This window comes from Telmatherina bonti (genome assembly GCF_933228915.1).
Source record: "Telmatherina bonti genome assembly, chromosome: 18".
In the NCBI taxonomy this organism is placed as follows: domain Eukaryota; kingdom Metazoa; phylum Chordata; class Actinopteri; order Atheriniformes; family Telmatherinidae; genus Telmatherina; species Telmatherina bonti.
In genome coordinates, this window is record NC_136616.1 from 15,580,535 (window position 1) to 15,594,484 (window position 13,950).

Below are 13,950 nucleotides of genomic sequence, written 5' to 3' on the forward strand. Positions count from 1 at the left end.
ACAGAAGAGGGACAGAAAGAGAATCGAAAAGAAGAGAAAACAGAAATAGACCTCATAGAGAGGAAAAGAGAGAAAGAAAGAGAGAAGGAGAAAAATAAAGAATGAGAAAGAGAACAACCTACATACAAGCTAAATTAGACACACAGGAAGAAAACCAGCCATTGTTAGTAAATGAACCTAGAGGCGACTCAGTGACTGTGTCACATGCAGAACATACAGAGTGGAACGTGTTCAGAGAAGAGTGATCATGCCAATGTGGCCCCGCCCACATGCAGGCAAGAGGAAGGCCCGGAGAACCCCGAGGCTCGAGCAGCTGGCGGCCGTCCCCAAGCACAGATCCCAACTGCTCTGCTCCGGGGCCAGCCATGCATCCACCCAGGAGGTGGCAGAGGGGGGGCCCCAGCAAGAGCCCCCTCAGTCAGGGGAAGCAGGCCCCAGCGGGCCTGGACCGGCAAAGCCCGGCTCCGCTGGGCATCGGTCACCCAGGGCAGACAGAGTGCGGGCCCCAGGGCCCCAAGAGCCCGAACCCCACCCCTGCAGGCAGACGGTACAGCCCACACCAATGGAGAGCCAGGACACCCAGACCGCCACCGAGCGGCAGCTAGGCCGCGCCCCAGTGCACCAAGGTCCTCTTCCCCCTCCAACCACACATGCACACGCACACACACACACACACTCCCATTCCTACACACACCCTATCTATCCTGTCTCTTACACACACCATCTCACACTCCCCCCACTCCTCTGCCCCCCCCACCACATTGACACACCCCAAAACATCCCCGCCTCACACGCTCCTCCTCAAAACACCCTCACACTCATCAAGCCCCATCTACTCATTCCCCAGTCACACACTCTTCTGCTTTACACACAACCCACCCCAGTTCCCCTAAATACACTGCCCCCTATTTGTGCCCACACCTCCGACCGCATCCCTTCACCTCTATACACCCACACACCCCGTCACATTCTCCACTCTACATACAATTGTGCTCATATGTATTCATCCTCTTTCATTAAAGAAAAGGCTGAATTTACAACAGTAACTCAAATAATGGGAGACTTAAAAAAGGAACAATAAAAATAAAAATATAATTTAGTAATATAAGACACAGTTTTTTTCATTTAATTGAGCTGAAGAAAGAAAAAAAAAACAAACAAATTGGTCCTGGACAAATTAGAGCACTTTTCTGTTGAACAGTGGGACAAAATACCTGTCAACAGGTGCAGAAGTCTGACTGAGAGGAACAGAAAACACCTGACTGTAGTGGAAACATTAAAGGATTGTTCAACTAAATATTACTTTATGAGTGATGTAATATGTAATAAATTATCTTATTTGTTTGCTTTAAAAAAAAAATGTTTCTCTTGAACGAGAATTAGAAAATAATAATTATTTATTATTACTTTAGTCAATTTCAGCTTATTTTACAGGCAGCTGTTTTTTGCCTTCTTTAATGAAAGGGTATGAATAAATATGAGCACGACTGTACATACACACCCCTTAGCACCTCTTCAATCCGGCCTCATACTCCTTATACACAAGCACACCACATCATACATGCATCCATTACATTGTGTCCCCCCTAACATGCCCCTTCCCATATCCCAGCCATCCTCATCTGTGTCCCATTGCCCACCCACTTACTTGAATTATTTCCCCCTGATTTCTCCCCCCCCATCCAAACACACACACCTCTCTCACCTTCCATTTGCAACTTCACCCGTTCGCTTACAGTCACCCTCATCTTTCTTTCCCAACATGCCCCATGCGAGACGCCCTGGGGGGACAGAGGGTAGGCAAGCCCTGACCAAGGCCCCCATGACCACTGCCCACCACCCCCAGTGCACCCCGCCATCCCCCACAGATCCAGCCGACCGGCAACCCTCTCAGGGCCAGCAGCACCATCTCCTAGGCAAGCCAGCCGAGGCCCAGGTCTATGGGACAGCATCATCCTCCAGATGTTATGCTTCTAAATTGTGTTTATTTAGAAATGATTATTTATTAAGATATGACTACAGAAGTTCTAGTGTTTTCCACATATTTTCCACATTGTTACTGCTACACATTAGATATCACTGGTGTGTTCTTTATGTTTATTCAGTCATTATGAGTTTTAAGATATTAGAACAGGAGATGAAGAGTCGAATTTTTCACATTTTTTTTGCATTTTTGAATTTTTGCCTCATCGCTGCTGGACATCACATTTGTTAATGTTTCTGTGGAAGTTCCCCGGTCCCTGGTCTTCAAGGGACCGGGTATCCTACAGGTTTTCCAAGTGTTCCTGCTGGAACACACATGACTCAGACAAGCTTTGCACATGTTTGCTAAATACAGATTGATTTGAATCAGGTGTGTTGCAGCTGGGACACTTGGAAAACCTACAGGACACTGGTCCTTGAGCCAGGGTTGGGGATCCCTGCTCTACAATTACAAAATAAAATTCATGACACCAGAAAGAAAGACACAAAGACAACAACAAAAAACCTTGAAATCATATCACCATGACATTATTATAGGAAGCCCCTTTTTCTTGAGTGTTTTAAGATCTTATAATTAATTTTAACCCGTTTCAGGTGAATTTAGTCTCACTTTACCTGAAACCTCTGTGTCCTGGTTTTTTTTTTTTTTTGCACATCATGTTTCTTTTATTCAGTTTTATTTTTTATTCATTATCATATAAAGTAGTTTTTTTCAATCTTCAACAGGACCAGATGTACATGTTTTTTTTTTTCTGTGTGACATCATGTTGTACATAAATAAATGTTCTGAAAAGTGATTTATAATTTCAGGTTTGACATCTGAACGCTGCTCATATTCACTGCCGTTCTTCATCGGACTAGTTTGTGGAAGTTTACTGGCCCTCTGTGTGCAGTGGTTTGGCTGCTACTTTAAAAGAAAGGGTGAGACTGTTTGACACGATGATGAACTGAAAATGACTGTTCTAACATGGTTAAACACATTATTTATGCAAAATACTATTTTTCTTGTATTTTTACAGGGTTATCATCTAACAGCTTAGTACAAGGCTTATACAAAAATAGCAGATAAAATACAGCAGTTTATATCTGAAGATGCTCCATGAAATTAACTTTTTTTTTTTTTTTCCTTTCAGGTCAAATCTGAGCATTGACCGAATCTCTGCTGCACAACAACCAGTCGACCAGGATGAAACTTAGATTTACTCCTCCCTCTTCCATGGTCAGTCCTGCAAATAACCTCTTGATAATAAAGAAACATTATTTTACACTCAAATTGTCTTTTTTTCCTCTGACACACAGCCGATTCTGCTGGAAACACTGAAACTGGTGCAGTATAAACTATATTCATGCGGATGTCAGGAGACTATATAGTATACAGAGCAACTTGTCTCACCTGTATATTTATTTTGGGTGCATCAGAAGATGAATACGAAAACATCACATCTACTCTCGACCCTAAAGATAGCAGTGAGTACAAAAGATATTTTACAATTATGAATATATATGTATATATATATATATATATATATATATATGTATATATATATATATATATATATATATATATATATATATATATATATATATATATATATATGTATGTGTGTGTGTTTGAAGATAATATATATGTTTAATATTTGTAATAAGGAAACTTTTTTTGTCATTTAGCAGCTATAATTATGAACCCCTTAGGTCTTACTACAGCAGTTGAAATGTTTTTTTTTAATGTTTATCAAGGAAAATGCAGTTTATGTTAAAATGTTTAAATATTTATATACTTTGTCTTTAAACTGGATGAGATATTATATGAACTGGTTCATTTGCTGGAATTTATGGTTTAAATGGGACACTTCTCATACATCTAATATAACATCTAATATAAACAAAGACCAAATTGTACTAAATATGTTTTGTGTTTACACACTTTAACATGTTAAATGTGATTACTATGACTCAGCTTTTTATGTGGCTTTGTTTCACCATGACTGTTGTCAAACCTCATTGAAAATAAAAACCTTGTTTTTATTTTCATTGTCATTTTATTTCTTTGAAGTATTTTCTTTGTCTGTGTTTTAGGTCCTTAAAAATCACAAGCAAATGAGAGACGTGTGGACAAGAAGAACTAATGTTCATGTTTCAATGCAGAGTATAATTAGTGGAGTTTTGTGTCACTTTTCTTTATAATTTTAATTAATTTACATTTAATTTGATCATAAATGAAATACAGCATTTATATTTGCTCTCATTTTAATGCGAGGAAGACCATACTAAGCTTAATCCTTGGAGAGATGGGTGATGTAAGATGAGATCCCAAGACTGTAAAATCTTGTTGAATCAACGCTGCTTACGAGTCAGTTTTAATTCCAGATATGCTTCATGCTAAATTACAATGTAAATGCATCACAACTGGAAACTGCTCAAATATTTAGAAAAACTGAGAGAATGAGTTGTTGAGAAGACATTTCCTTCAACACAGACAATCTCTTATTAAAGTATTAATGTGGACAGTTAAGAAACTTCCTCCTTGGTTTCATTTCTGAAACCCAAAAGCTACGTCAGTCTTTTACTTTGTTAATTCTTGTAACATATTACATAGGTGCCAACTAGAAACAAACCTGTTAGAATTTGTTTTTTTTTTAAATTAATTTGACCCTGGATTGATTGAAAACAATTTTGTGTTGTTTAGACAGATTTTACACTGAATGAATTGAATATTTACTGTCAGCATCAAAATGGCTTTAATAGATTTTAACTGGCGTTGATAGCTTTTCATTGTGCTCAGCTGTGTTAACATATAGTAGCTACTCTGCCTATTTAATATGTAAGTGTTACGACCAAGGCATATTTTGGATGTAACGTGGGTTTTTTTTTCTGTCAATGGGTGGTGGTGTTGTATTGTGTGTGTTTCCCTGAACATCTTTAAAGTATGGCGAGTGCAAGTCACCAAGGTCTACCTTGCAAAAGAGAATGTTGTGTTACATGTACAATTGAGAAGCTGACTTTAACTCAATAGTGTGTGTCTGATATGGAAAGCCGAGCAGAATTTCAGACGTTGATGGGGGGACATGGGGTCGGCTGCACCCTCTCCTTTGCTTCATGAGCACTGAACTGGCTGTCATAAAAAACACATATAAAATGACTTCACAATAAATAATGTGCCAAAAAGAAAAGGTTAAAAAACATCAAATTAAACATAACTAAATGAATAAAAATCAATAAATAAATCATAACATCAGAGTTCCCTCCAAAGCTATATTAGGACAGACCCTAGCAGTGAAGACTGTATATCCAGCACCAACCAAATCACCAGAAATAACTCAAACTGAGATATTACTTGACAGTGGTGAAAAAGAAAGAGGGGAGAAAAGGGAACAGATTACAAAAGAGAAGTTGAAATCGAAGGTACTTGGGATCCTCCAGTTCTGATCAGTAATCGGCCGCCAGCAGAACAACAGAGTGAACCAACTGCTGCAAGAGGAGTGTGTGGCCTTCCTCCGACATGACTAAAATGTGGGAATCATCCCCTCACTTCAACTCAAAATCCGACTGAGCGACCCAACACCAGTATTTTGTCATGTGCCATTCAGACTCAAAGCTGTAAGATTCATATTCCAGAAAGAAGGAAGTGCAGGCAAAGACACGGGCTTGGCCCGCTGGCACAGCCATGTTGCAGTCCTCATAAAATCCCAAACGTTTATCTTTTACATCAGTCCACAGTCTGTCAACAAACACAAAGGGGCAGGAGGCATAAACTCCTTGTAACATGTGGACATTACACCCTTAAGGACCATGTTTGGGCCAATTGATGTAAGTCTATATAAGACAGCAAATTGTGTGTGTAGGGTGTGTGTTAGGCTGGAAAGGAAATTCAGTTTTGACCACTTTGCTGGGACCATGCTGTTGATGTGCCGTTTCTTTATGGACATAATGGAAAATGAACTGGAAAATAAATCGGCTTTTAACTACAACTGGCAGCGTCTGGACACCTTATTAATGATGGTAGATCATAGTAAAAGATCTGATCTGTTTGGCATAAAGGTAGTGCAGCAGTGTCATGCCGAACCCACCTGACTTCCAGAGCTCCTGCAGGTAGGATTTTTTTCTGTCTTTGATTGTTTATACCCTTAAAATAAAAGCCTAGAGATAAGGAAACGCTGGTAAATCTCATTGCAGGTTTTATCCGGTGCTTTCTGATCAGATCATCACTGGTAGGTCTGAATTTCTCATTGATTGCTGCTCCGGTCAGTGATGTTAAGTGGGTGTGTCTTTAGGTTAAAGTCATTATTGCTGAAGAAAGAGGGTTAACCATGAACACACAGACAGAAAAAAAAAAAAAACTATCTGCCACATGCCTAAAGGCAGGTTTTTCAGAACTTTTCTGCTGCAGGCAGCAGAACTTCGCTCAGGTTTATTTTTTTACTCTGTGTGCTTCTCTCTTGTTCAATAAATGTATATGTACTAAAGGTTGAAATTGATAATGTAATATGTTCGTATTGAATGTATGCACACTTATTCTATGTTCATGTTGTGATGTCAGTAGAGAGGAAGTGGCGTACGTAGAGTTAGTTGTTCCGGGTTCAACAAGGAGAAGCTTACCTGCTCGGAAATCCTGTTGAGGGATGTGTGTTCTTCAGATGTTTGCAAGCCAGTTTGATTATCCCAGTGTTAAGTCAATGACGAGAAACTGTGTAACACTGCCAAGTTCGAATGGCTACAATAAAGGAACTAAGACAGTTTAATGAAGAAACACGCTTCAGCCTCCCTTCCTGTATCCTGACCATCTTGTTTACTGTGAAATCCTAAAGAACTATCTTCCTGGTTATCACCCAAACAGTATATGTTCATCGATCCAACTGAGATTCTTATTGATTAAAATAAATTCCACTACACTCAAGAAATACAGATAAATCAAATAGATCAAGTATGTAAAGATTTTTTGTAAAGATAAAATGAACAAACTTTAATTTACATTCTGTGTTCATTCATGGAGGTGTGGGGACTCAACTGTAGGACAGAGAGGCAGATAAGATGCAGAAACAAGGTTTATAATCAAACTAAACTGAACAGGAGACAGGATGGAGACATAACAGGTGACTACTTGCTATGAACCAGCACAGAGAACAGAAACCAAGAGATATAAACACAGACAAATAGAACAAAACACTGGTGTATTGAATAGACTAATTGAAAGCTAGTGAACTAATAAACGGTAGGGAAAACAGGAAACAGGACATGAGAGAGCTTAACAAGAAAAAACAAAAAAAAAAAAACAGGAAACAGGAACTAAAAAGATAGCACAAATAGTCCAAACCAATGACAACAATACAGACAGGTTTTAGGAACACCGACATCATGTTATGGCATCTTCATCTCAAGTTTGTTGGTAAACCTTTCCATGTAACTCCAGAAATAGATGCTGGACAGCATAGAATATTTCAATTTGTTACATTTAGAATGGAATAAATTGCACTTGTCCTTTTTTACCAAGTTGTCAGTGAAAGTTTTTAACATCTGCATTTTTGGTGTTAAATTGTCTTTACCTGTCTAATGACACTTTAAACTAAAGATTTATGTGATCAGAAAATGTTAGTTATTTACATTATTTAACATCTAATTTGTAACAATAATATAACAGTCAAACATATGGATTGTGTCAAACATGAAGGCTTTTTGATCAAACACATGATTAAGTCAAGAAACAGGGTTCAAAATGGAAGTTAAAACTAAAATCAAATTAAAAGTAACTTTAAAATAGCATCAATCTAATGTGTAACTGTCCTTTTCACTATTAAACAGAGAATATTAGTTTAATATTATGCAATTTGAATTGAGCTTTGGTCATGAAATTAAAAAAAAAAAACATCTCAGATTAGAAGGAAATCAAACAGTATGAGAGTCAGTCAGGAAGGTGCAGGATGCTCGATATTCCCTTAGCCGTGGGTCGGTTCTGCAATTACAAAACAGAAAAAAAGATTATGGCATTCACAGTATTGATATCCTGTTCTTTCTATCTTAGGGGAATAAGTGACAGTATTGAGATCCTGTTCTTTAAAATTATTATTACTAGAAAATTTGCTCTTCTTGCAGAACAGCAACTGTGAATGCCCTATTATGCTGAACGATTGAAATGCAATTGCATAACCATTTGGAGGCGAAGTGCAACTATCTGATGATTGTAAAGCTTCTGCCAGAGTGCAGTTGAGAGCTGTGCTGGTGTAGTGGTAAAATGAATTGGCTCTTATTCAGATGTTTGTGGGTTCAAATCCCAATGTTGTACCTTCCTAAATCAAGTCATACAGTTGTGCTTCTTCTCCAAATGGTTATGCAATTGCACATCAATCATTCAGCATAAACAGGCATTCTCAGCTGCTCTTCTGCAAGAAGAGTGAATATTCTAGTATTTCACATTATAATTCCACTTAAGTTTGATTTTAATTGTGTAGTTAACTCAATTTAAAGAGTCACACTTTTAATGTCTATATTATTCAGTTTATTTGTATTTTAAAAAGGTTTTGAAGGAAGAAGGAAATGATTTTTTTTAACCATCTAAGCAGACAATTGTCACAATCATGTTAATACACCTAATAAAGCACCATAGTGTCTTAGTATTTCTGTGGTTTGGACTTACAGATTAAATAATGGCTTCACAAATACCAACAAAGCATGTGCAACTGCACACTTCACAGCAGCACTGTTCCAAGCACGTCGAGCAGCACTTGTGACAGCCTTTCTCTGAACTTTTGCTTTCTGAGTTTTGCTGTTTCTTGGGCTGAGTTGTTCGCGTGTCCTGGCACTCTTCATCCCCTTTTCCACTCTCACCTCCTTCCATGATGCTTGTTTGTTTTTAAAGGAGTCCAATTCAAGGCTACATTGTGTCAAAACAGGAGGTTTGGATCTGGAAATAAAGAGGGAGTTATGTTTATACCCACAGACAGTAAAAGGAGTCTTGCCATGTTCGGACACTCACAAGCCTTCTCAGGCTCTACAATACATTCATTGTTTACAGCAGTGCAGCATCATCCAGGATCCACTTCCATATTGCTGTTTTTCTCTTTGGTGGCTTTATCAATGAATCATTTTGCGCTTGCTCCCAGCCTTTGCGGTTGCATGTTTTTCATCATCCCAAGTATCCAGGTAATATTCTAAATTCAATTTCTGCCACTTCCTGAAAACATACGTTAAAGGACACTGTCGCAAATTAAATTAATTACAGGTTGCTGCACCCCACTGATATCCAGAGTTATATTGATGTTTGTGTTTGGATAATTTGATGGTTACTCTAAGTTCCTACTTTTGAACATACAAGTGAATAAAACTGTTCAGTTTCATTAAAGAAAATGAATCTTCCACAGGAGTGAATAATTCACTCTCCAATCTGAACGTCTGTCCCTTTGTGAACACTTTATCGAGTAAAGTTGATTTGACATATTAACGATTCTTCCATGCTGATGATCATTTTTTCTTGCCAGAACTTGAAGCCACCTGTTTTATCTGTCAGATAGAGCAGCTCTCCACTGACATCAGCTGATATTAAATGGCAACCTTGTGTCTGAGTGAAATAAGAACTTATCTGTGCCATCTGGTGGCTCCCCTTTTAGTAACACTGACAGGAAATAAATCGGTGTCATCTGGAGGGTATCCTGGCAGTTTGAATGCACTTTTTAATCTGCTCTCAAAATTTCATTGGTTGTCAATCTTATGAAATTATACTCCATAACCCTCCTCAGCCTGGAGAGGAAGTGAAAGAAAAGCCATTGGAGTCGAGAAAGAGAATAATGGTTTTACCTTTTGCTTTTGGAGTCGGCTTCCTGTCAGTTGGAGTCTCGTCTATTTGTGGAAGAGGCTTTCTTCAGCAGAGTCCAATGATACCTTCACACTCACACTCACTGGTATGAATAACAGATGTCAGTGTTTCCCACAGCTCACATTGACAGGGTGACCTTTGTCTTCAGTTTCAACAGGTTTTACAGAGCTATGCATAACAACGTGGTATAAATAGTTTTACTTTCATCAAACAAGCAGTTTGAAGGGTGAAGAGTCTTAAAAGTGTACAAAGATATTTGCTTATGATTTCATGCTGAAAAAATCTTGCTTTAGCTAATACTAGAGCAGCGGCTGCACAGGTGAAATGAGACAATTTCTTTGAGACATTAGGGTGCATTCATGTCAGGAAAAGTAAATTGGAATTGAATTCCTGCCAACTGGTATCCACTAACTTTTACAGGGTGCCATTCAGAGCTGGAGTGGAAACCGTTTTCAGCCGTGGAGTTTTACACTTAAGACCAGTCCAACTCTGTTTGATGTGGAATAAACTGGATCAGTGAAAGATATTGTTCACTACTTACAATCCTCATGTTTTTATTGTAAAATAAAATACATTAAAAGCTTAATTTAATGTATTAATGCACCAGATTACAAAAAACATTGACTAAAGTTAGTATCCTAATGTGATACCTTCTTTTCAAATCAAATCAAATCAAATCAAACTTTATTTGTATAGCACTTTTCGTGCTTAAAAACAATACAAAGTGCTTTACATTATAAAACAATTTACATCAAAATAGATAAAAATAGATAAAACACTAACACACATACACATCCCCTTTCACCCACCCACAACCACCCTCACCTATGCCCTTTTATGAAAGAACTTGCAGGTGGTACAAGAGCTAAACACAAAGTCATAGAGAGAAACTGTTACCATTCACAACTCAAGACACCAAAATGTGTCTCCTAGAAACCACTCTAATTTAGTCTTCTTTTTGCTGTTATCTCCCTGTCTCATCAAACATTATTATTGTAAAGTTATCCACACTTTTGCCTTTTTCATTTATGTCTGAGTATATTTCAGATTTGACCCATTGAACTGTTTTTTTTGTTTTTTTTTTATCAAGTACAGAAATGTAAAGAAAATATGATTTATTCAGTATCACACACATCTACCATACTGAAACTGTAAATCTGCTGTTTTTTTTAATGTTGAAAGGATCCTGTAGATGCTTCTGGACTAACTAAACACATGTCTGTGTTTAGTTTGTCTTGAAAAAAAAAAAAAACGACATGTACTTGATTGATCTATATTCACAATCACTCAGTTAACCATTACTCAACATAAAATTGATGAATTGATGCTATCATGCATTTCATCTAATAAATATTTAAAGCAAATTTTCTTTCAAGGGTTAACAGTGTCTGTTGTTTTCCCAGGACAAATTAGTTTAATGACACCTGATCTAATGGTTTACTATGCAAGTAGTCTAACCTGGCTGTATGTAGGGCTGTGGTACTGAAGTGATCACAGGGACGTATTACTCCAAACAATATGCATTATTGTAACATATTTCACCAATCCTGCATTAAAACAACATAAAACACTCTGTTTTGTGCATAAAGATGTTTAAAGCCCCTGTTTTTTATGTCTAAACCACGGTATAATAGAAGAACAACACATTCTGTGGTGAATAGCTGCGTGTAAAAAGTGCCATTTTAAAATAGTGTTTAATTTTATCATAATTACCCCAGCAACCTTTTTGAACTGTCCCCTTAATTAAAATGGTAACAACCAATCAGGAGCAGTCAACACCAGTGCGTGCGATTGAAAGACAGCGCTGCTCCAATAAGTCCGTTCTGTTTGTTCAGCTGTCTGCTTGTGCTCTTATATATGCAACGAAATTCAAATGCACTGCCATGAGACAGACTCAAATATAAATAGAAGTATTTATTTTATTATCATTATCAGTAAATCAACTGAGTCTCAGCAGTTAATTAAAGTATAAATGTTTGTCCACTAGTATGGTATTTTGTGAATCACAATGCTAATCCATTCGCCTTGAGAGATAAATCTTGAAGATCCACTGCTAATGTGGATGTGAGGAGACGATATAGTATATATTCACCCTGAATGTGTATTTATCTTTGGTGGATCTTAAAAATTGCAGTTGCTTAAAGTTTTAGCTTAGCCCCTTCAGATTGTGTTACTTGTGTTGGCAGCAAAATGACCTGGCTGTTAGACTGTGATTGGACAGATCAGTCATCAAGGAAAATCCCAAATTCTTGTGGTCATGCTAACAAATTGTGAATGTCACATCACAAAAATACAGATAGTGTCCCATTCAAAGGGGAAGGTCATGTTGTTAGTAATGAACTGGTAGATGTGGCTTGAGATAACAGTGAGCAATATGACAACTATCAAACTTTTTGAGCGACCTGGACTGCAGTCGCATGCCAGAGGTTGCCATGCTCATGGTGATGATCTGTTACATGTCCGGGCTTGACTGTATGTTTTTCAAAGAAACTGTTGAAGACATGTCTGATGTGCCAAATGTAAATAAGCCGTAGGCTACAGGATTCAGTAGGATCAACAAACTGAAACCAGGTGAATAAACAATGCAAAACAGGAAAGAAGACGCAAGAGAACTAAATAAGAAAAACTACAACAAAATAAAATAAGAAACCAGAACTAAAAAAAAAAAACCAAACAGTCCAAACCATCACAACAACATACACAGGTTTTAGGAACACCGACATCATGTTATGGCATCTTCATCTCAAGCTTATTGGAAAACCTTTCCATGTAACTCCAGAAGTAGATGCTGACAGCATAAAATATTTCAATTCATTATATTTAGAATGGAATTAATTGCACTTGTGTCCTTTTCTACCAAGTTGTCAGTGAAAGTTTTTTTACTGCTGCATTTTTTTGTTGACAAATTGTATTTACCTCTCTAATAACACTTTAAATTAAAAATTCATTTTATCAGAAAATGACAGTTATTTACATTATTAAACATCTAATTTCTAACAATAATATAATAGTTAAACATATGGATTGTGTCAAACATGGATGCTTTTTGATCAAACAAATGATTAAGTCAAGAAACAGGGTTCAAAATGGAAGTTAAAACCAAAATCAGATTAAAAGTAAAATAGCATCAATCTAATGTGTAACTGTCCTTTTCACTATTAAACAGAGAATATGTTACAGTGGCTGGAGGGAGGTGGACCCAAATGCAGGAGTCGGGGCGCCAGTCTACAGAACTCAGGTTTATTCGCAGGGCAGAGCAACAAAGTGACAATTAACAGAATGACAATGAACCAACCAACACAACTGAAACCGAGGGGTATAAATACACAGAAAAACCAAACAAGAAACAGGTGAAGCAAATTAACTAAGTGAACGCAGGTGAACTCAATGACCAGGAAATCAATAAAGCTAAACAAACAAACAAGGGAACCAAACAGGAAATACTACCAAAATAAAACAGGAACCCAGCACCAAGGAAAAAGCAAACCACCACACCATAACAGTACCACATCATAACAGTACCCCCCCCTCAAGTGCCAGCCACCGGATGGCCCCAAAAACGTCCAGAGTCCCGAGACGGGCGGGAGGAGGGGGCCCGGAGGAGGGACCAGGGGAAAAAACAAAGTCCAGGGGCACAGGGCCGGGGAAAGAGTCCAAAGGGCCTAGCTCTGGAGGGCGGCCGGGAGGCCGAGACGACGAAGGCAGGCCAGGCGCTGGAGGACGGCCGGGAGGCCGAGACGACGAAGGCAGGCCCGGCTCTGGAGGACGGCCGGGAGGCCGAGACGACGAAGGCAGGCCCGGCTCTGGAGGACGGCCGAGACGACGAAGGCAGGCCCGGCTCTGGAGGACGGCCGAGACGACGAAGGCAGGCCCGGCTCTGGAGGACGGCCGAGACGACGAAGGCAGGCCCGGCTCTGGAGGACGGCCGAGACGACGAAGGCAGGCCCGGCTCTGGAGGACGGCCGAGACGACGAAGGCAGGCCCGGCTCTGGAGGACGGCCGAGACGACGAAGGCAGGCCCGGCTCTGGAGGACGGCCGAGACGACGAAGGCAGGCCCGGCTCTGGAGGACGGCCGAGACGACGAAGGCAGGCCCGGCTCTGGAGGACGGCCGAGACGACGAAGGCAGGCCCGGCTCTGGAGGACGGCCGAGACGACGAAGGC

At 39.1% G+C, this 13,950-nt stretch overlaps 1 long non-coding RNA gene across 1 annotated transcript; it reads right to left on the reverse strand.

Annotated features, from left to right (window-relative positions):
• Positions 1–6,965: 6,965 nt before the first annotated feature.
• Positions 6,966–9,863, reverse strand: LOC306769428. Its single transcript, XR_013771681.1, has 3 exons — positions 9,769–9,863; positions 8,612–8,878; positions 6,966–7,930 (listed from the first exon to the last, which is right to left on the reverse strand). It is a non-coding gene; the product is annotated as an uncharacterized lncRNA (long non-coding RNA).
• Between the last annotated feature and the right edge of the window lie 4,087 nt (positions 9,864–13,950).